General features: G+C 39.4%; 1 protein-coding gene and 1 long non-coding RNA gene across 6 annotated transcripts in view; one reads left to right on the top strand and one right to left on the bottom strand.

Annotated features, from left to right (window-relative positions):
• The window catches only part of LOC108403483 (uncharacterized), a 288,767-nt gene extending 276,274 nt beyond the window's left edge, over nucleotides 1–12,493 (top strand). For 3 of the 4 annotated variants that reach the window (XR_012133135.1, XR_001854696.3, XR_001854697.3), the window contains one exon: nucleotides 9,664–11,788. This is a non-coding gene — a long non-coding RNA (uncharacterized lncRNA). The other variant, XR_012133136.1, reaches the window with a different exon arrangement.
• The window catches only part of LOC118971520 (uncharacterized), a 304,795-nt gene that overhangs the window by 40,312 nt on the left and 240,127 nt on the right, over nucleotides 1–24,356 (bottom strand). The window lies entirely within an intron of this gene.

The following is a 24,356-nucleotide window of genomic DNA, read 5'->3' on the forward strand; positions in this document are numbered from 1 at the left end:
ATGAAATTCTGATACATACTACTACAGGGATGAACCTAGGAAACATGCTAAATGAATTAAGCCAGACACAACAGGACAAATATTACATGATTCCACTTATATGCAGTGGCTAGAATAGGCAAATTCATAGAGACAGAATGTAGAATACAGGGTACCAGGAGCTGGGAAGAGAGTTATTGTTTAATGGGTACAGAATATCTCCTTGGGATGATGAAAAAGTTCTGGAAATGGACAGGGTGACAGTTATATAATTTTATGAATGTGCTTAATGTCACTGACTTGTATACTTTAAAATAGTTAAAATGGTAAATTTTATATTATGTATATTTTACCACAATTTTTTAAAAATTATAGTACTAGAAGTCACCATGCCCACCCACACAAACAATGATTCTATTGGCAATTGCTGCATCCGATCTCAGGGCCATTAAAAGTACCCCAAGTGTCCTTGCAACTGCCTGTCCTTGGCAACCTTGGCAATTCCCCTGGGGGAACAGGCATTTCCTGGAAAGATGATAGCTTCAGGAGGCCACTGTTGTAAACTGTTTTAAATGAATGGCAAGAATTTTAAATTATTGGCAAGAATTGTGTGACTATTCAAATTCAGTAGTGTATTTAGGTTACAAGAGAATTAGGTTATAAGTATGCATTTGATTAAATAATTTAAATCTTTAAAGCACTTGAATACTATTGGTTAAAAAGCAGGAATTTAAAACAGCAGGAACTCCCAAACCTCCCAAACCCCAGCCCCAGAAAAACTTGACCATAAGGAAAAAATTACCTATCAATAAAGAAAGCCTCCATAAAGGGGATCTACGCTGGCCTAAGTAAGACAGTCCTTTAATCATATCTGGAAGGACAGGTATTAAGTGCCTGGACCTAAAGGAATATTCTCTGCGATCATCTAGCCTTGTAGCAGTTAGAGACCAACCCCGTTCCTCAGGCCAGTGAAGGCTCCCTCCTGTTCCTGCCACAGATGAAGCAGTGATATCCTCTGACTTCCCACTTCTCCTTCTCCTCTTGGGGTAAGGGTCAATGTCGGGATCCAGGAGCGAGAACAACAAAGCACACAAAAGGGCAACTGAACTACAGGCTGACTGAATCTTGCTTTGCCATCACAAAGATGTTTTCTGGTAAGGCACTGGGTAACTAAGAACGTAGTGACTCCCTCCAGGATACACAAACACCCTGGTGCAAATTAAAGTATTTGCCACCCAGCTGATAACTGTCTGTCTTCTACCTCTCTTGGCCACAGTGGTAGTTGAATCAGGACCAACTTCTGCCACCCACCATACTCCGAGGTGTCCTTACTGGGCGTCATAGCTTCTCTTGGTGGGTAGGATAACACCAATGATCAATGAGAACTCTATTACTGGAGAAAGATGATTGAAAATCAATACCTCTTAGAACCAGAAGGACCTCTAAACCTCTGTAGTTTAACTCTTTCATTTTACAAATAAAGAAACGGAGGTAAGGAAAATTTAAAAACACTGCCTGGTGTCACACTTTTCATTAGGGGTGGATAAGGGACGACCCTCAGAAGTCCCCACTCTTTGATGAGATTTCCTCAAGAATATGCTTCTGCAGTGGACACAGTAACAGTGTCCAATCTCTTGGAAGATGGTCATGGCTTTGGTAGGTCTATTTCATTTGAATGATGGCTCCAAACACAGGGAAAATGTGTTTTCTCTCTTTGATCTGTTTATTCTGAGACATTGCTCAAGGATGGTAGCCTCCATTCAAATGATTCATGTCATGACAACAATTACAGACTTGAAATTCTTAAAATGCCATCTGGCCTGTGATGTACTGGATTTTACTTAAAATAAATAAAGTAAAAATTCTTTAAAATTGAAATTTTTCTATCCCTTTGTGGCTGGGATTTGATAAACAGTACCATAAGAAATTCCAAATGGCAGGTTTCAATTCTTTTTTAAGAATTGAAAATTTGGCTAGTGATACATATTTGACATCCTAATTTGTTTTGCAGTATGGTCACACATGAGTATGTGGCCTAGACTCTACCTGTTTACCAAAGCTCTGTGATTTGATTCTCATCCCAATGGACAGCCTCCTCTATAGTCTAATATGTTACAAAGAAACAAAAGGCTGGATTCAAGTCCAGGCTTTACCTTCACCATCTCTGTAGCTTTAGAAAAACCACTGGTGTTTCAGTACCTTGGTTTTCTCATCTTTGAAGATTTGATACCAGTTCCAATCCTGATCTCCTTCATGAAGGATGCTGTGTAGACCAGCTGAGATTAACACAATCAAAAACACTTTAAAAAAAGTAAAGTGTTACACACACTTAACAAAATAGATCAACGAATTACCTCTTCCCATGGAAAGCTTGAGAAAATTATTCAGGCAAGTCATAATGAACTCAAGGTCTGTGGTAGGGTAAATTCCTTCAGTGGGAACCAAAGAAAATGTAACATTTCCAATGGTTAGATCATCTGGTGTGTAAGCATTTAGAGAAGCTGATGTTGACTGAGGTTGGAGTTTGTGGACAGAAAAGCAGCAGAGGGGCAGAGGTGGGTTATGGGAGCAGCAGTGTGGATATCAAATAGGTTACTGTAGATAAAGGTCAACTGGAGAAGAGAAACTGGAAAAATATTTAACGTTAGTTGGTGAGGTACTCGGAAAGCTAGGAATAGCAATATAGGGAAGTATGGATGTCTCCTGCAGACCCCTTTCCTTCGGTACTTCTTAGTCTTTATGCCTATGTTAATGAGTAATTCAATGAATAAATATTTATCAAGAAGTACCCACGGCATGCTGGGTTCTGTCCTAGGCCTTGTGAAAGTAATTATTGAATAAAACAGTTGAAATCTCTGACCTCATAGACTTAGATCTTAGTAGCAGGCAAGAAGAGAAGAAATAAGCAATAAACAGACATAAAATTAGACAACTCTTGACAAGGTAATTTCAGAAAGCAATCAGTGCTACAAAGATAAAACAGGGCAACAAGATAGAAAGTGATAGTGGCAGAAAGGGCACTAAATTAGCCAGAGTGGTCGAAGAGGGACTCTCTAAGGAGATGACACTGAGCTCACAGCAGTTTCGGTTACAAGTAATAAAAATCCATATCAAACTACATTAAACAGAACAGAGATTTTATTGACTGAAGAAGTTGGTAGGATACTGGAATAGCCTCAGGATTGAATGAGCTTTGGAAAGGTCCGGGGTCTTGGGGCCTTAGAGACAGACAATCAAATCCAGCGAACACAAACTACTTTTCCACCTCTCATCCCTGTTGGTCTCTGCAGTCTCAGATTCACATCCCCCATGAAGAAAGCATCTTTTTTCCAGAGATAATCTTTCAACCCCAGGAAACAACTGTGGCCAGACGTGAGTTATTTACAAGGTCGTTCCTATGGCTGGGATGGTGGTGGGAGGTGATGAGAGAGAAGTGAGAGAAAGGGGCATTTCACCAGAGAAAAGATGGAAAAGCTCTGTGGACAACACAATAGCTAGGAAAGTTGACAAGCTGCAATTAATAACTACAACACACAGTTTACTACTTGAGTTCCTAGGACACTCAAGGTACCCTTCTCCCTGACATTAAATTTAAAAATGCCCACCTATCAAAATGCCAGTATCCCATGTACAACATCCACTCCTCCCAGACAGCCCAAATCATGTCATTTATTAAATCAAATCTCTAGTCTTCTCATAGTCTTGCCAAATAAAAGTTTAACTATCCCAACATAGCTGATATAAATGATGGAGGAGTACACAGTCTGCAACAAGAACACCCATTGGAAAGCCCACAAGCCATCTCTGGCCCACAGCATATACAGCATGAGGGATCTGAACCAAAGGATCAAGGATTCCCCTCCCTGGCCATAGTAAAAGTCCCGGAATGAGCTTCTCTGCCTTCCCCTGGATACTTGCCAGAAGAGTTCACCATGGCCTCCTTAGATAAGCCTGAGACAGAATTAGGACTTGAGACTTCTTCTTGGTGCTTGAATAATTTATCCACTTCCCATTGGTACAATGAAAGTTGTGGTAAGAGCCTTAGGGGTTGAATCATTGTAGGGGACAATTTGCCAGCCTTGAGGTCTCTTTGTCAAGATAAATTCCTTAAAATCCCAATTGATTGCTGATCCATGTCATTCTTGTACCCTCCACTACTTAGCTACCAGTACCAGAAATGTCAAAACCTGACCCTTAAATCTGGTCTCAGGTAGCAATTTCTATATTTATCAGGACTCTGAGTTGTAAAATCAGAAGCTATTTAAACATGGGAACTAAGGAGGTGGCAGCCTTTTCCCTTAAATTCAGCTTAAATATTTCATTAAAAATATTTGTAATGTGGCATATAGTAAAAAACCACCACTTCAGTCATTGCATTAGCCAGATCTCATGCAATTGTAAGAAATAAAAGTGAAACTCATAGTGACTTAAGGAAAACATATTTCATTGTCTTCCTATCTATAATGTGTCTTGAGGAAGGCCATGGGAGCAAAGAAGAATCACGATCTTAGGACTCTTTCTACTTAGCTTTCTACTTAGCTTTCTGATTGGTTTCATCTGCAAGCCCTGTCTGAGATGGTAGACATGACAGCTATCAGTGGTCCCAGATCCAAATCACCCAATACAATAACCCTGTCAGAAAAGAAAATGCTTTCTTCCAATTTCAGTCCTGGAGGAGAGGAGGGGCAGTTTAGCAAAAGAAAGATTAAGGGCAAGTTTGTTGGACAGACAAATACTTTAGCCACCATTGACCACCATACTTACAAAAGTCATCAACCAATTAGACACAACTCTGCAGTAGAAAACAGGTCATTATGTTCCATGATTAGAAACAGACATTGCCACGAAGTTAGGTGACTCTTCCTGGGCTTCAGTAGGCATTAAGGACCATAGCAAAGCCTGAACTCCATCACAACTGCATATCATTTATTCATTCATTCATTTATTCTTTCATTCAACCAATATTTAAATGACTACCATCACCAAACATTGATTTACGTGGTGGCTGTGCATCAATATACAGCCTGAACATTGTCACCTTCATAGACAGGGAGTCATATAACCTAAAAGTAATCCCATTAAGTAAAGTGGCACAATCAGTAATGTACCTGATTCTATGAGAGGACATTGCAGGGGTGACTAACCTATTCTGGGGGTGATAATGAAGGGAAAAAATTCAGGGAAAACTTCTTGGAGAAGTAATATTTAAACTGAAGCCCATAGGATGTATAAGGTTAGCCAAGTCTAAGGGGCAGAATGAAGTCCATCAAAAATATGCAAATGCCCACCGTCAATAAGACTGTGGCGCATGAGGAAAAATGAAAGAGTTACAGATAGTCAGCCATTCTGTTTCTGCATTATTTTCACTTCCTTTCTTCAGAGAAGAGCAAGACACTCTAGCTTATCTATTTCCACTTGTCTCTACTGCTTTCCTTCCAGCCCCCTTTTTATTATCCTTGGGAAATACTGCAGTGTAGGAATCAGTGAAAATAACCGAACAGGTTTCTTTTCCATTTACCTTCAACCCATAGTTTCAAGTAATGTCCTATCTGCCTCTAAGTGTCATAGCTCCTCCAGTCCCAGGAAATGGCCTCTCAGTCTGGGAACAACAGATAAGCGCTAACAGCTGGCATTTACCCTAGAAATAGTTGGCCTTGCCTCAAGTGTGACTTTCCCTGAAATAGCTTGATGCCCTTCAGCACAGTTGACCTGAATCAGAATTGTGTCCTTTCCTATGTCTCCTTGCTAGATATGAGATGAGCTGCTACTAAGCTCTGTCCAAGTCATCGGGGCCATGCATAAAAAATAAAAAATTGAGCATGACTAAAATGAATAATCTATTATCAGGTTCATTTGCATAATTAAGCTTGTTCCAAAAAATTGGCAGAGCACAAACCAGCCAAGTGGCATTGCATAATATCAACCACAAAGTCCTGGAATGTGATTTTACCAAAACACAATGAAGTCGGAGCTCTGTGTGTGCAGATTAGATAAATGCATCAGTTCAGTGACTGGAGAACAAACTACATGCTTAGAATTTTTTAAGGTAGCTTCTTTTTATTCAGAATAATGTAACTTCTGACCCAGAAGGAGGGTTTGGGAGAGGCAGCTGAAACCAAAGCAAGAGGCCATGCTGGTTGTCAGAAGACTTGAGGCTCAGTTACCTCTCTGATGTGTTTCACAGCCTCTATCCAGACACATAGCAGTGTTTGCTTCCATTTCTTTATTTCTAAAATGGTGGAATGTGGTTTCTCTACCTACCTAATAGATTGCGAAAAGCGTAAAAAAAACAACTTTTCTGCCCAGCTCCCAACCCAGTGAAGGAACACAGGCAGGCTCTAACTGCCCATCTCCTCACCCTAGAGCTGGTGGTGGGCACAGGTTTGCAGTGTGCTCTGCAGGAATTCATCCTGAACTGGAAGAGCTGTCCTTCTGACTGCTCTCTCTGTCAGTGTCTCATTGAGATGAGCTTCCAAGCCAGCAGCAAGCAGAGGCCCGGTGCTCTAAATCAGTGCTTCTTGTAAAGGAGCATCTAAGAGGGAAATATGGGTGAGAAAGCTGGTGTGATCTCCTCTGGTAATCTATAAAGCCAGAAGCTTGAGAGTCAGGGTATCCTAGGGCTGAGGGAAAAATTGTCAGTACTCAAAAAGCCCCAGAATTCTTAATTTTCTTTCCACTTGAGCCTTTCTGCAACCCCCAGAGGAGAAAACAGGCAGCAGGCCAAGACTGATGATACAACTGCTCCTGTTTGGTTTTGTGAGAAGTGATTCTATCAGACGTAAGCAGGATCCATCTGTGACATGTGACACCCACTGGTTATCAGAGCTGATTTAGTTTCCCACACTTTGCACTGAGGCTGCCTGCTGGGTCAAAGAAGATAACCCTCTCAGATAATGAGAACCACTCTTCTGTCCACACTGTATGATATTCACACATCACTAATTTAAATGGCACCATCGAATTCATTTGAATTGAATTGCTAGCAGGTTTCAAATCACTAAAAATGGCTTCATAGAACTTCATCTTCAAAGGGTTTCTTTTTTTTCAATCTCTGATCAAATTCAGTTATCCAGATCAAGTTGTGGTCTTCTGGGGTGTATCTCCTTCAGCAGAGTGAGGAATTGTTGGCGATAATGCAATGGACCCCAGGGAAGAACAAGAAACGTGAGAGTGGAGAATGATGGTGCCAGTGAGCATGGGGTCTGTTCAAGCTCTGCAGAACCTGGTGAGGAAGTCAAGGTGGGAGGAGCCCTATGAGGTCAGAGGTCAAACATCGGCATTCTGGGTCCCTCAGAGCAAGTCTGTGCCTGGAGAGTGAGACGGTGCCTCAAGGGGCTCTGTGTCTGCTTCTTTAAAAAGTGGCGAGCAAGATATAGCCAAAGAATTGGAATGGGAGAAGTAAAGAGAAGAAAAGCAGAGATGAGTGTGGAAAAGATGAGAAGAAAAGGAACTAATATTACTGATTTCTCCACCGTGCCTTTTCTAGCAGCTACAGAAGTTGAAAAGGAAGGAGAAAGAAAAGGAAACTTCTGACAGAGGCGGTAGGAGAAGGGTGCCCACCGTGTAAGGATTCACTGGGATGCTCTAAATAAAAGGATACAAAATGCCACCTGGCAAGACAGTACATGGTAGGAATGCCTGTCATCAGTTCCACTGGGATGGCCCAAAGACCTTCAAATCCCTGGAAATCAGTCATTCAGTGAGAACTACACAGCATTAGAAAAGTCGGATTTTGAAGAGAGCATTAAAGGAAAAAGAATGAGCCAATAAGAGAGCATACTTTGAAAGCTAAGTTTAAAAACATGTTTTTTTCCCCTCCCCAGGGAGGAAACAATTGCTGTGGGGAGGCATTGTGACTGTTTTCAAAGGCACTGTGATGGACTGGCTGTTTCAAAGGCATTGTGATGGACTGGCTGTCTCAGTAAAAGGGGTTGCAGACGTAGAGTCTCAACTTGGGAATGAAAAAACTGAAAGGCAACAATGAGAAATATTCACCAGATACTTTCAACCACCTAAGATTAAAGCTATTATTAAGAATAGTAAATATATGCTAGAGTTGGGGCCTGAAGACCATCTGAGAGCTTTGTATGACCAGAAAAAAATGTTTCTGTTATAAAAGATACTCCAGGTTTGTACAAAATTCCTTCCTTCTTTGACACTCATAGATTCTAGCTATTGTACCATTTACCCTTTCTCATCTCTGATCTGTTGACCTCCAGCCTATGGACTTTCTTCACTGAAGATCTTGGCTGTGGCCCATGATCTAAACAGGTGAAAGAGACAGAGAAACCACCAGGCAATTACAACAGAATGTCATCCATGCTTTGCTCTTGCTGGGGAGCCACAGGAAGAGCGTCTAATAGGTTGTCATGCAAAGCTTTCTGGTACAAAGATATCTAAACTGGGATTTACAAGACTGAGTATGAGTCAGCAAGCAAAGGTGGTGATGTGTGGGAGAGGAACCACGTTCCAGACAGAGGAAATGTTTACAAGCATTCAGAGGCAAAAGGGGGCATGGCATGTGTATATGGGGGTTCCAAACATCATTCAGAATGGCCAGACTCAGTAACTGATGGACTATATGTAGTTGTTGAAGGAGAGGACGTGTGAGGATAATGTGCAAGTTTGGGTTTGAACAATTAGGGGAGTGTCTGCATCATCTACTGACAAGGGAATGTCAGAGGAAAAGGAAAAGTAGATGAAAAGATATGGTTTAATTTAGGATGAGTTGAGCCCTATCAGTGTGACACCCCCATAGAGATGTTGAATCTTCCTCACCATCACTTCCCACCTCCACCTGCCAATACACAAGAACATATAAATGGTTTGTTACCTGCCTAAGTCTGCTCATCCTCCAAGGCTCAGCTTAAGTGGCACCATTTCTAGAAATTATCCCACACTGCCCAACCATGTAAACCCATGCCACCCCACATTTACCTCTATTGTAATATCCTGAGCTGCAGTTTCCTCTCTGCTTAAGTATCTCCCCAATTAGTCATAAATCCCCTATGGATGGGAAGTTTATTGTGTGTTTTTTTAAAGCAGTAGCTTGAACAAATGTGTGATTTATCTCATTTATCATTCACATTTTAGTTTTCTTTTTAAGCCTTCTACTATCTGGAATTTCTAAAGCTATATCTAAGACAGTGCATTTCTTTCTTCTTCTTTATCTTCCTTAATACAATAAGTTAATCATAGCACAATATGCTAATAACATCACTTAAAACACTGTTCTGACACAACTTTTGCCTTTCTTTTGCATCCCCATGTTTAACAGATGCTAAATAGGTACTTGTTAAAATTTAATGAATGATAACTTGCATGCAGAGGCAAAGCAGAGTTAATAAACTAACATTTTAATAGCTTTTCAGGAGGCAACTGTCTTCTGTTAGGAAAACTAAATCTGTACATTTACACTTTGGAAGTGTGCACTGCAACAGAGAATTAACTAGACTCCTATTGCTATGAATCAAGCAGGAATTTGGGGGCTTCAGGACAGAAAGGAAGTAGAGTAAGAGGGAGAGGAAGAGACAGGAAGCTGAGCCGTTTGGTGGGGGAAAGGTGCCCACTGAGGAAATCCTGAAGGTGCAATGGCTGGATGTGTTTGTTTGTTTGTTTTAATAGGACTATCTACTATAAAATTTCAATTTATGACACTAAGCATGCAATCTTTCTGTTTCCTAGCTCATCTACAGATCTACCTATCCTCAAATGCCTTATGTGGGAAGTTTTTGTGAAAGTGCATTCCTTCTCTAGATCAAATTGAAGAACAAAGAGAAAGAATAGCCATGAGAGAAATGTGAGAGAAGCAAAGTAAAGACCTTACTGAGAACAAGACTCAAATCTAGAGACCAAGGAAAGGTGAGCCTACGGGACTCACAAGAACTGGATACCTTCAAGATATGGATGAGCAGTTGAGGTCATTTTATTTAACTCTCTGGTGGTCAACTTTATGTGTCAACTTAACTGGGCCACAGGGTGCCCAGATATTGGTTAACATTATTCTAGATGTTTCTGTGAGGAGGTTTCTGGATGAGATTAACATTTCAGTTGGCAGACTAAGTAAAGCAGATCGCGCTCCCCTATGTGGGTGGACCTGATTGACCACGGGCCCATCTGTTGAAGGCCTGAGTAGGACAAAAACGCTGAGTAACAGCAATTCATTCTCCCTGCCCATCTTCAGGCTGAGCTGTCAACCTACCTCTGCTTTTGGGCTTGGTCTCAGACCAAAGCGTATGCCAGGGGCTCTCCTGGGTCTCCAGCTTGCCAACTCACATCTTCAGACTCATCAGCCTCCATAGTCACATTGAACCAATTCCTTATTTTATCTCTATATAAAATACATGTGTGTGATTAACATATAAAATGAGGAATATGTATATATAATTGTGTGATGAAAATAAAATCTAACCCTGTTTCTCTGGAGAACTCAGACTAATACACGTTCCTTCTTTGTAATCCCTGGGCCACAAACACCCTGCTCAGACACATTTCCTGAGAGCTGGCCATAGTAATGGGACAGCAGCCAGAGCACCTGAATGAGCTGGGAGCTCCTTCTCTCAGACTGAACAAATACAGGGAGGACACATGGGCCAATAAGAATACAGTAAGATAAGACTCCTGGAGTGGTTCAAGAACCAGAAAGAAGAAACTTTATGTTCAAAGAGGAAAAGCGGTAAAATCTAGGGATGAATAAGAGCTACGATGGGGAAATGATAGAGATAAAATTGTTCTTACACAGGAAAGAAGATAAAAATACTTCCTAGAGATAAAACCTAGAGATAAAGAATGGGAGAGGAGGGAAAAGGTGCATTAGGGTTAATGTGAGAGAGACCACAGACAATGTGAGCAGTAAGCCCATTGTAGGTAGAAACTGAGCCCAAAAGAATGTGGAATACATGGCCCTGAAGGAGGGCAAGGAGCACAGCAAGAGATGAGGAGAGAAGACTGCTCAGAGGGTAACTACCAGAGTAAGGAAAAATCCCCTGAATGCGGGACAAACACAATTCAAAGTAGGAACACAGATGTAACCCAAGTGGCAAAGGAACTCAGTTGTGTTGCCCATGAGAGAAGAAAATACTAGTGTAGTTTCTGTGAGAGAAACAAAGTGGGGCCTGAAGAAGGAAACTGGCTGCCCCCTACGGTCTGCACCGGAGGCTCGCTGCTCGTGGATCACACAACTCAGTCACAATTCTAGTGGTAACAGAAAGCAAGCCCAGCAGGCTTAGAAAGGGGAAAATATTTTCATTAGTCGGATACTGAGATAGCCGGTTCTCAAGAGGCATTGGAAGCAGTAAATAATTACCAAGAAAGCTAGCCATGCTCTCTCTCCATCCCCGGCTTCTCTCCGAGCTTTCGCTTCCTGATCCCAGCCCAGAAGGTGGCCGAAGACAAGCTGCCTCACCGCTTTATGAGCAGACATCAGCTCATTTCCAGGCATTCACAGAGGCTGACTCACAGATAGAAAATGTGACTGCACATCTAGATCAGGTGTTTTGGTGAAAGGGTAGAGTCAGACTACACAAAATTGTTTCCAAAGACTCCTCCTTACAGGTGGGGATGATTCTCAGAGAATTAAAATTGTTCTGACCTAAGCATCACCCTAGAGGTCACTTCTGCAATGGACAAATGGAAACATCAAAATGACAAGGTAAGAAGAAAATATATTTAAAGTATATGTAAATAATATCACACAGACAAGATCAGAAGAAGGGATGCTGGTAATTAAAATACAGAAATAAATGTAAGCGTGTAAAACATTGTGTGATGAAAATAAAATCTAACTAGTATTATTTTTTTCTGCTTCTGCTGCCTAGTTAGCTGTGGATCTTCAGCTGTAATGTGATGCTACTTGGTGAAATAGAAGCTGTAATTACTAAACAAGAAAGACTGAGTCCTTTCCAATGCCAACTCTTATTCTTATTGTGATCCTAGCTGCAAGACTGGCTGTGGGTTGGGGACCTTTGCCATGTCACCCTTATGAGGCCATAGTGGAGACTTTGCCTCCAGACAAACTATGCTAAAAACAAACAAAAATAAGATAAATAAAAACTGATGCAAGAATGAGAGACAAAGATTGAGTCCCTTTTTTAAAGGCTCAGAAGAGATTTACTCAACAAATCATTAAAGACTATATGAATAAAATAGAAATTGATGGATTTCTTAAATACATTTTTGAGAGAATGTTTACCAGAGGAATTAGCACAACAAAAGGCCATGTTGGGTATCTTCCAAAACTAGTTGCTGGTAAAATCATTGTACGTTCAGTAGTGGAATATACTCTTGAAGAAACAAGGATTTTTGGAGAAGGAAATAGACAAAAGACTTGGTACTTATTGGACAAAGTCATGGAAATTAATGGCATTTGCATACACAGAAGGATCATATTAAAAGAGATATCAAAAAATAACTTTATATTCTTATATCCCATTATTTTCCAATAAGAATTAAAAGTGATTTATAAAATTCCTGAGCCATTGGAAGATAGATTATTAAGTAAATGAGTAACCACAAAGGCATGGGGGGATATAGCTGAATCCAAGAATGAGATTAATTACAAAGCAGGAATGAGGTTAAATTTTGTAATCATGTATTTTCTATAAATGGAGCATAAATTTATCTCAAGGATTTTTAGCCAACAACAAAAATAGGGAAACTTTATCAATTACATAATCCACGATGTGCACAGGATACAAAGAGAACAACTTTGCAGGAGAAGCTCAACCATTTCTAGTAGAGTGTGATTGCATTTTATGAGAATTTTAAATAATACAATATAACACTAGTTCTAAACTCCCACTTTTTGCAAGAAATTTGAAATAATGTAGTTCCCCCAATTTTTTTCTTAATTCATAAAAAAATGCGTAAGTTCACAATTGTTCTACCAAGTGAATTATAAACTGTGTTCATGTTATTGTCTCCTAGTGTTGCCAGCTTAGGTTGCAAGCAGAAATATCCACTATCCTCTATCACATTCAATTTTGAACTATGAGTATATTAAAATATGCACAGAATTCATGGGATTGTCTCTGTCCCCTATTGAAGCCATCCTGTAGTAAGACAAAACAGGAATTTCTACCTACAGTTCGCATATAAAGATGTTGGGTAATGAAATAGACACTATCCTCATTAGTATCTTTTGCAGTTCGCCTAACAGGGTGTTATGTGGGCTCTTTCTTGATGGGTCCCAATATATTTGCCGATTCCCTCACTCCAAAGTTCAGATTCTAAAAGGGGCCAGTGCAGAAAATCCAGGATTGTAGTACTCTGCTCCTGTTATTGAATCAGGGACTGATGTAAGATTATCTAGAAAAGAATATGGACTATACATTTTTCAGGCTATCTTCCATAATTAGCCAAGATTTTCACTCATGTCACATGGTTCAAAGCTACAGGTAAAAGTCCTTGGCATCTATATTTTTCCAGATTCTTTTGGTTATAAGGCATTAAAACCTAACTCTAACCAGTTTGAGCTGAAAGAGGGAATTTTTTAGTTCACTTAATTCAACTATGGGAAGGGTAGAGTTGTCCTCAGGTACAAATGGGTCCAAGAGTTAGCTTACCATCCAAGACAATCTCTCTTCTTCTCTGTCTCTTATCTTTGCATGTGTCTCCATGTTGGTTGGCTTCATTGTCTTTTACTACCTTCTTTTCCAAGTGATGAGGTCCTGAACTCATATATCAATCAGTTGCTCTGCCATTGAAGAATGGAGTTCTTTACAGCCAGGAATAGTCATAAATGTTCCGGGGAAGGACACAACTGGCCTCACTTGGCTCAAGTGTACAACTCTGAACCAATCACTAAGGCCAGGATGACAGTTAGTTGATAAATTGTGGGACATCCATAGGATTGACTACCATGTGCCTGTTTAAAATATTTTTGAGCAATACCTAACTGTATGGAAATTGCTCAAGATAAAAATTAAGTGCAAAAAACCCCCCACATTTCCAAAAGTACATACTGTATGATCTGAATATATGGATATTTCTTAATAAATGTATATATTAAACTAGAAGCCAGAAAGTAACACAACATATTACTGATGGCAGATGGTCAACAACAGTTTTATGCTTTGTTCATCATACTTATGTTTTCCAAATCCTCTACAATAAATGTGTACTACCATTTTAACTAAGAAAATATTATTCATATTTTTATAAAATAATTTAAATTTATATTAACACAGAGACACATAGGCAACTCAATTCCCAAACTCTTACTCTACCAGGCACAATTCATGAAATTTACTATGTAGTTCAAGTTAATTCCTAAAGTATCCAGATACCCACAATAAACTCTTTTAAGATATATACCACACTAACTAGACATGGTAACTTGCTATGGAGACTATTGTCTATTTAATCATGTATGTATTAGTCAAAGATGTGCCAGGCTCTCAGCTAAGTCATAAAGATGCAATAATGAACAATTCAAACATCTTCCTATCCTCGTGAAATTCACATTCTGGTACGACAGACAAAAGCAAGAGAACTGAAAAACCAAATGACAATTCTAGTAAGTGCCGTGAAAGAGGAGAAAGTTCTTTATAAAGTATTACAGGGGATCATATTTTTATGGTGAGTGTAGACCTCTCCTGGGAGGTTGGCATGTAAGCTAGAAGGAAAGATGAAAAGCAGAGGCCAACATATATGAAAGCTTGGAAGCAGGAACATGTTTGTAATGTTACCAGAGCTGAAAGAAGATTGATGCCAAGTGAACAAGGAGCAGGGATACAAGTCTAGAGAGACAACATCTATAACCAGGTGAAATCTGTGCACAGATGCCAAAATCATAACTACTTTTGGCATAACTGATCCATGGACCTTCTCCAAAGCAGGGCCAACTGTCTGTTGAGGCTGTGGTTTGCTTTGACAATGAAACCACTATCTGTCTGTAAGTAAGATGTTTGTCAAGAGGAATGTTGATTTTTGATCTTGAGGGAGTTTTCACAGGTGTGCTGAGTACAGAAGCCTTGACTAGGGTAAAAAGAGTCAGAAGAAGAAACAGCCAGGAAACCAAAATTAAAGAAAAGAGAGGGAACAGAAATAAAGTAAAATAATGAAGTTAAAAAAAATTGAGCATATGAGAAATGAAGGAACAGTGCAAGGTAAAATGGAGTGCATGATTGTTTAACTATAATTGTTCTCATGTAATACTCCCTTCTATTATCAGTTTAATGTCTCTATAATACATTTGTTCTATTATTAGGAAAGAGGCAGAGCATAAATACTAAATGTGATATACAAAGCTTTTTTAATCCTCTGAGAATATACACTAAAAAATAAAATATAACATATAAAATATAATGATCAAATGGAAAGAAATATAAAAATGAAGTGAATAGGGAGATAAGTTTCTCCAAAGCATTCTCTCCACCCCCACAATCACAGACCCTCCCAGGGACTTCAGAGAAGAACAGAACCCTATCTAGTATTCCGGGAATATATACAATTCTGAAATAGAAACTCTTTGGCTTGTTAAGTATTATATTAAAGTCTTCCCAAGTCATGTAAACTGTTGTTCAGTGTCTGGGATCTCCTCTCAGTCTGTTGTTTATAAAAAGGAAGATGAAATAGTCAGGTTAATAAATTATATAAAAAGAGTTCATCTATTCATTGAGATCAAAAAGGCTAATTAGTTGAAAAATACTGAAAGACAATGAAACTGATCTTTCTGTATTAGGCTGCAAAAAAAAAAAATTAGCATGAGCTCCTGCATCCTAATCCAATTCTGAATTGGTTGGCAGAGAAATCAAACACAGTTCTGTCTTCTGCAGAACATCCCATTGCTCTTTAAGGAGTATGTAATACTCTGGTTGTAATGAGAGCTGCATATGGAAACCTCCCAAAGGTAAACAGAAGAGGGACATTTGAGGAATTGGCTAGTGACTCCACAGGCACTGGGCTAAATCGAGATTTCCTAAATGGAGTAAAGAATTATTATTAAGGAATAACATAAAAATTCTGCAGAGACCTGGTATTATTATAAGGAAACCAAATAGGCCAAACAGCAGAGAACTTTCAAACCTCTCTTCCCCGCTATCTGCAGAGGCTCCACAAGGCAGAATGGCTGGGAAGTGTCAGGCATTTATGTAATGTTCTTCTTGCCCCAAATAATTGCTTTAAAAACTACCTGTAATATCACCTCCCTGATGAAAATCAGTCATGCTGGCACCCTAAACCTCTCTGTGGTTTTGTAAATCAAAGAAAACTCCCAGGGCATGACAAGATGTCTGAGTAAGACAGAATCTGAACCCATCCTGTTTCCTTCTTTGTTATGTGGATTGCCATGGTGAGGGGGGAGAAGGGTGGCAGAAGAACTGGGGCGGCTGGGTGGGTGGGATACTGTACCACAGTGGCCATTACCATCCCCAGTGAAAACTCTGAGGAATCTTTCATTTCATTCACCACAAAACTGCACGTGATCACAGCTACTCAAACAGAAGGAATAGGAACTACTACCTAAAAGAACCTGTTTCTATGTCCTCATTTCCCTTGCAGTAGCCAAATCAAATCTCTGCAGAACAGAACCCCAAAAAGTAAGATGAATGAATTCATTTAACCAAACCAACAGCAGTTTTGTGAAATTCAGACCAGACACCTTCAGTTGCCTCAAATGAACGACCTGGGACCCACGGCATATGAATGACTACTTCTGCTCCCCACTCTTCAACCCTGGCATACCCCAAATGGAGTTGCCACAGGCCTAGACTTGAACCTGGTAATACAGATAACTCTGATGAGAAGAGAAACACACAGGAGACCCAGCCAGGCCTGTGTCCCCACCTTTACCATCAACTAAGAATGCTTATGGCCTTGAAGGTTAGAAATATCTCCTCACAGGCCTTCAGGGGAGCACTATTTTATTAATGCCCTGTATTCTTGGTGTAGAGCCCCAGGGCAGGCCACCCCAAAATGTGCCACTTTGGCATATCAATTCTTTTTAATTAAAAGTTACCCTTATCACCAGAGACAGGGAACTCAGAGCCAGGAAAGCTACATAAACAAATCTTGTACTTCTACCAGTTTACTACCCGAGCCTACATTCTGTTTAAAATCACTTACCAACTGAGGTCCTGAACATAAGTTTTCTTTGTCTAGTCAGTTCCTCACAGATTTATTGTCTCTGTGTAACAAGTGTAAAAACTACCTGCCGTGGTCATTTTCTTTAGGTCTTGATTTCATTACTAGGCTTTCATGAGCTCCTAACTGAACTTCGGTTTTTTTCTCCTATTGATCTGTCTCGTGTCAATTTAATTCTTAGAACAGCTAGAAGAACCTTGAAGGGTAGAGGGAAATCGCTCCTCTCCAACACTAGAATCCCAGCGTGAAAAATCGGCATATGTGGTGCTAAGATACCACTGGATTCCTAGGAATAACAGGTGTCAGCCATGCATGAAGAATAAGATTCCACATTTTAATGACAACTCTTAAAGATGGTGAATGTGATGAAATAAATGACCACTGCCACAGTGATCACACACCTTTAGCTACGTGGTATTTGCTTGTCAAACATCTCCTTGTAAGGACACACAAAGAAAACATCTTGGTATTAACCACATTTGCCCAAATACTCAAGTCTCGGTGGCTTCTGGAGGGTGCTAATATGCCCATTTCACAGCTTCTGAAGCGACAGATTTGGTTTGTATCAAATCTCTGAGGGATTTCTTTTATTCTTAGGTACACCCATTGACACAGGGATCAGAGTACGTTTGTTTTGTTTACATTTTGATTATAAAAAGCAGTCCTTCATTTAACACTAAAATGTGAAACTCCTTAAAATGATTACATGAAGCCAAGAACTGGGACCCTGAAAACTTATTCCACTGAGGGAAGAGACTCTTGTCAATGGAAAGGGTATTGGACAGGCTCCCGGAGCTGGAAGTTTAGCACGTGGAGACATGCGATGCCAGAACCACAACAGAAGGTTTAGCCTTACCCCTGGAAGACCTGGCTCCCCAGAGCCCAGGGCCCAGCGGAGTCACCCTAGCAGGCGCTCACTTTCACTCTAAAGCACTCAAATTACCTCTAAAGAGAAACTGAATTTTTAAGGTCTATGAAGTAGGCCTCAAGCTGTGACTGGTTCCTTGGGAAGTGTTTAGCCCTTGTCTTAGATTCATTTTCTCCCACCCTGCCTTGGGTCCCAGGATTCGCCCAAAGAACACTGGAAGCCCTTCGTGAGCTCTGTGACATTCCTCTGCCATTTAGGATCAGGTTAGACCACGAGGCATTTAAAGGGCTCACCACCCACAGATCCTACACACCAGAACACTTCTGCCCTCATTTCCTGGTGACTGCTCCCCTCATTTCCAAGGGTAAGTTGGCTTACAGAGGGAAGCAGTATTGACCTCAGTTCTCAGTGTGAAAAGCAGTGGAGGAAGGAAAATGGGGAAATTCCTGAAATTGTCCCTCCAGCCCCTAATCTACAGAATATAGCCAGGCCAGCACAGTCACTGATGGTGCGTGAGCTCCTCTGGGCTCCATGTTTATAGCTCTGACTGCCTTTACCTGTGAGACGTACTCTGACAAACTATCAGGCTGAGGTTTGCCTAATATTTGTGAAATAGGTTTTTTCCTACTAGCCTGTGGCTAAATGTAAATAAATGTAATAGAAAGTGTTTATTCATGAAATGGGAAAATGCCAAAGAAGCCAGTGTCAAAATGACTTGCAGGGGATTTAGATTAATTTGTATCTGCTCATCCTGTGCCCACTACACATTGAAAATGTCTGTGTCTTATCTATTGTGTTTTTCTAAAAACCTAACTATTATCATAAGGTATTTGATACATTACCTTTCTGAACCCTATGAGAGATTTTTGTCACTTTTTTAACTGTCACATCTAAGTAATTGAATGATTATTAATTTTTTCTAATTATCTTATGTGTTAAGATCTTAGTCTAAGAAGCTGTAGACTTCAACAACACACTCTCAATAAATTAAAAAGCACTATGGAAACAAATTATTAAGTTAGTTTCCCTTGCCAGAGTATATACTGACATTAATGTAAAATCATTAACTTGGTATTTAAATTGGTTTCTGTGCACTTTTCTGGAGACCATATCTTGCTTTTACTTCTAAACTCAAATGTGTCTTTTCCCCAGAGCACATGGCTTAATTATGCATTGGCATTGTTGATAGAAAAGGGAAAGATAGCAAGTAAATTGCTATATAATCACAGCCTAGTAGCTCTCGAAATGGCAGTGGGTTGAGGAAAATTAACAGCAATTTCACAAATGTAATAGAGTGTAGGAAATATCCTGCTAATATTCATATCCAAATGCTTTCCTTTTCTAGGCAGTGTTTGAGTAGAAGGGGGGAATATTCTTTTGGACTCCATTGAGTATACAAATGAAAATTTCAGTGAAGAGTTTAATAAAGAAGCAGTTTACTTAGGGACATGCTATTCATTCACTCAGGGAATATTTATGTAGCACTTAATTATAACAGACTCTGTTATACCATACCTGTCCCCAAGGAGCTTGTCAGTCAAGTAGATAAATGGAACATAAACATAAAAATATGCAGTTCTTGGTTTGTGGTTAATGCAAAATAATCAGCATGAATTAAGTTGACTAGAAATGCAAACAAGGAAGAAATACTCAAGAATCCTCTTGTAAAGTCTGAAACCTAGAATGGAATATATTTCTGTGGTCAGTCTGTTTTCTTAGGTGGAGAGGGGATGAACTCTCAAAATGTCATGGAGAATTGGGAGGTAGAATTCCAACAAAGGCAAAATAACTCAGGGTTTAATATGTGGGCATAGAGTTAGACTGCCTGGATTCAAATCACTGCCATGTACCACTCACTAGCTGAGTGACCTGGGAAGAACAAACAAGAACTTTCTGAGCTTCAAGTATCTCATTTGTGTGATCCTAAAAGCATCTTCTGCATGATGTTCATGAGCATAAAAAAAAAAAACACCTACAGTCTAAGTTTAGCTAGCTTTTCTTTTCCAGAATGCTTAATGGTATCCCATTGGACTCTGGACTAATGAAGCTGAGCTTCTGAAGCTGTCCGAGATTCATGGTGGATCTGTGTGTAGAGACAATTCAGATGGACTCAAAAATGTATGTTGCATGCAGCCTTCTGATTCTGACTTTAAATCCCTCTGGCAAATGGGGGAACCAGACTGAAGTCAGCCTATTAATCTTAGTCATTTTATATGACAAAGGGAAAGGCTTGACCTGTTGGGTAAGTGTAGAAAACAATGAGGTGCTCTGTTATTTCAGCCTCTGAGCAATCTTCTGCACAAACTCAGTTTGGGATCTCTAAAGCTTTCTGATTTTAAAAAATGTTAAAAGCTAATTAATACACATGTACTCTAACAAAAGATGAAACCTCATGAGTTCAAAGTTACATAACTTCTTGTAATTTTTCTACAAAGGTTACATTTCGTTGTCTTTATAAAATAGTTTCACATAAAGTTCAAAACCATTTCCATAAAAACTAGATATTGGAATATGCTAAGCTGTGCCCTGGAGACATTACGAAGAATAGAGAACCTCAATAGCTACCATCTGACCGTTTTCTTTTTCAACCATCTGAAATACGACTTGTGGTAGCTTGACCATGGTGGTGGGATTTGTCATGATGAAGACAGAAATGATTGACATAAACACAGAATATTTCCACATAAGAAGAGAAGATTCAATAATCACCTCACTCATTTTATTCAATAAATTCTTCTTAAACCCCTGCTCTGTACTAAGTGCTGGGCTGAATTAAAATAGCATACAAAACCATACCTGCCCTCAAGGAGCTCGTCAGTCAAGTAGATAAATGGAACATAAACAGAAAAATACGCAGTTCTACATTGCGGTTAATGCAAAATAATCAGCATGAATTAAGTTGACCAGAAACGCAAACAAGGAAGGAATCTGTGCAGAGATGCTCATATATAGAGCTCAGATAAGATGGTAGTATTAACTGAGCTGCAAAGGATGAATAGAGTTTTTCACAGAACATCATAGGCCTTCAAATAGTAGTACTTGTTAAAATAATTATTTCTCACTCCTTTTTACCAGCTATAGTGTAGGGTGACCATTTTAAGGGGAGAGACCTGTGTGAGTCAAGGCTTATAGAAATCTTATCCATCCTTCACAACCCTGTCAATACCAATGCAATCTCTTTTGCAAAGATTTCTCTGATCCCCCAATCTTATTTATAATTGATTTCTCTCATTGTTATGGTCTATGGTTATGATAGATATGCCTATGTTTATTGTATCCCGGTCATAAGCTCCTTAAATGCCATATTCTCATCCTATTCATCTTCATCCACAAATATCTCCTTGACACCAGCAATTATTTGTTCGAAGACTGAATGAACCCAGAAACAAACTCAAAAAGTGGTGAATGTTTTAACAACCCAAGCCTTCACCACTTCATGCTATGATGGAGTTGGTTTCAGAGGAGAGCAGAATTCAGTTGGAGTCCACTGCAAGAGCAGCCTTTTATTCTCAAGCTTTCTACTGTTAATTCTCAAGCTTTCTACTGAGAGATGAACTCTCTGAATTGAGTCATATCTTTTGAACCAGTTGACCCTGATTTATCTTTATGACTCTTGGCTACATTTATACAAAGAAAAGAGAGGAACTGGGCAGAGACCCAATAGGTTGAATCAATGTCAAAAGTCAATTTTGCACACCCTTTTCTTCCCCTTCAGTAGATTATTTTTATTTTCCCTGAATTGCTCAAATGACAAGATGAAGTTTCTATTTCACTTCTCCTGTTTATATAAACCTAAGTGTTAGTTGATCTATACTATACTATACTATATACTACATGTACACACACCTCCCCAGAATTCCAAGGTCCAAAAAGATGTCTCAGAAAGAAACAAACTGAGTCTTACTGGTAACTGTAGGTTATATAGATCAAGAATCTGAATTGTTCAAGCCAAAAATATTATGTTTCCATTATATAGTGTGAAAAGAGCTCTAGAAGTTGGGCAACCAAGGGTTTTATTTCTGTACTGTCATTTCCCACAGTCTGTAGGACCTGGCACAAATCATTTATTTATTCACCCAGTTTTCCCATTTGTAAAATCTATTTCCCTTTTTATTAGAGATTTTATGACTCTGAAGGTGAAATCTCCTCCCCACAGCTGTCAAACTCAGAGTTAGAGCATTGGGCTTACAACATTATGGTCCAGCCTATTATAGCTGTTTCTACTTTTTAGTATCTCCCATATGAAGTTTCATTTTGTAAGTACAGATACACTTCATTATTTAGCCTTTTCATCTGGAAGATTTTAGAAACCAATCAGCAGTTTGTGTTTTTTCTCTACTTTGTAACTTTTTTGGAATTCAACTGAATAGAACAGGGAACAATTTATGTAGCCAATAGCAGAGATAGATCTGTGTAGGCATCAACAAAACTATTAAATAGGCTAAATTAGTTTCACTCCGGTTTACCTTTCTCCTGTCAGTGCCCATGTGTGCAGATTCAGCTCTCAAGACACTATTTCTCCTAGTCTGCATCATTCCTCACTTAACCCATTAGTAGACTGGGGGTCTCTATCTCAAACATCTGCCAGGACCAGGAAAGTGACATAATTAGCCTGGGTATAATACGAGAAAAGGGAGAGGTGATGTGAAGTACACAGTATATACTACACTGAAAGATGGTTTTGTTTTTCAGTATTTTAGTGTTTTTATTTTTATTTATTTTATTAAGGTACCATTGAAATACACTCTTATGAAGTTTTCACAAGACAAACAATGTGGTTACTATATTGACCCTTATTATCATGCCCCCCACACATACCCCCTTTGCAGTCACTGTCCATCAGTGTAGTAAGATGCCAAAGAGTGCCTACCTGTTTTCTCTGTGCTAAACTGTCTTCCCCATGACCTCACATATACCATGTGCTAATCATAACACCCCTTCTCCCTCCCTCCCCACCCACCCACCCACCCCCTCCCCTTTGGTACTGGTAGTCCCTTCTTGGAGTCTGTGAGTCTGCTGCTATTTTGTTCCTTCTACGCTGAAAGATATTTTAAACCAATCTAAAATATAAAAAACTTGCCAGCCAAATATAGCAATTCTTCCTGTCCAATTGGCCAGAGTTTGTAATCCTTGTTATAAATTCTTTAAAATCAGGGACTATCTTACTCAGCTTTATAACTCTAGTGGCATCTAAGAGAATGCCTTGCCTACAGTAAGTGCTCAATAAATATTTATTGAATTAATCTCAGAACAGCCCTGGCAATTTAGATGGGCTGTCACCTGTTGGTGGGGCAGAGGGATTGCTTATGACTGCAGGACAGAAGCCACAAAACTTTCATAAAGCCAACATCTGCCAAAAGCTGATGGCAGTGCTTCAGTGGGGACTCATTTAATTCTCACAAAAGCTCCAAGAATTAAGTACCGTCATTACCATATTAAAAGTTGATGAAACCAGGTTTTTGGTTCTTAAAGAAATTACCCAAGTTCCTAAGAAGGGGAATTGGCATTTGGTTGGAATTCTGTCTGAGCCCTGAGATTTGGGCATAAGGAAAAATATATTTAGCCTTCTTTCCCATGCCACTGTTTTGTATTACAATGAAAACATGTTTATTAAACAGCTTCAACTTAGGTTATTAGAACTTTCATGAAATATTCAAAACAGATGTATTTCTTTATTCTCTTTTTAGATAAAATTTTCTGTTTTTACAACTGCCTATTCTAACTCTTATAACTCTAACACTTAATAGGTGTCAAAAGTCCCCCAAAAAGTTAGTCCTAAACTCCTCCTCAGGCTTATTTCATGCCATAGTTGCAAGTGGAAGGAGGTGCAATATTATTCAGTCATGAGAAAAAGGACCTCCTGCTATTTGTAACAACATGGATGGGCCCTGAGGATATTCTGCCAAAAATAAGCCAGACAGGGAAAGACAGATACTGCTTGGTACCATTTAAACGTGGAACCTGTTTTGCTTTTAAGTCAAACTTAGGCAAAGAGGGTAGAAAAGTGGTTTTCAGGAGCTGGGGGTTGAGGAAATAGGGAGAAGTTAATAAAAGGGTACAGACTTTTTCAGCCATAAGATGAATGAAGTCTGAGGCTCTAATGTAAAACATGGTGACTGTAGCTGATAACACTGTATTACATGATTGAAATTTGTGAAAAGAGGAGAATTTAAATGCTCTCTCACACACATACACAAAAGTTAAATATGTGAAGTGATGGATGTGTTCATTGACTCGATGGGGGGAATCCTTTCACAGTGTATACATATATCAAATCACCCCATGATGTACAGTTTTAATTTCTTCAACTTCGTATGTCAATTATATCTCAATAAAGCTGAAATTAATGAAAAAGAAAGAAAGAAAGTGGAGAGAGGAGGGAAGTAGAGGCTTCCCTGGCTTGTCTGACTTTCCTTACAGGTTGAAA

Source organism: Manis javanica, chromosome 7 (genome assembly GCF_040802235.1).
Source record: "Manis javanica isolate MJ-LG chromosome 7, MJ_LKY, whole genome shotgun sequence".
NCBI classification, from domain to species: domain Eukaryota; kingdom Metazoa; phylum Chordata; class Mammalia; order Pholidota; family Manidae; genus Manis; species Manis javanica.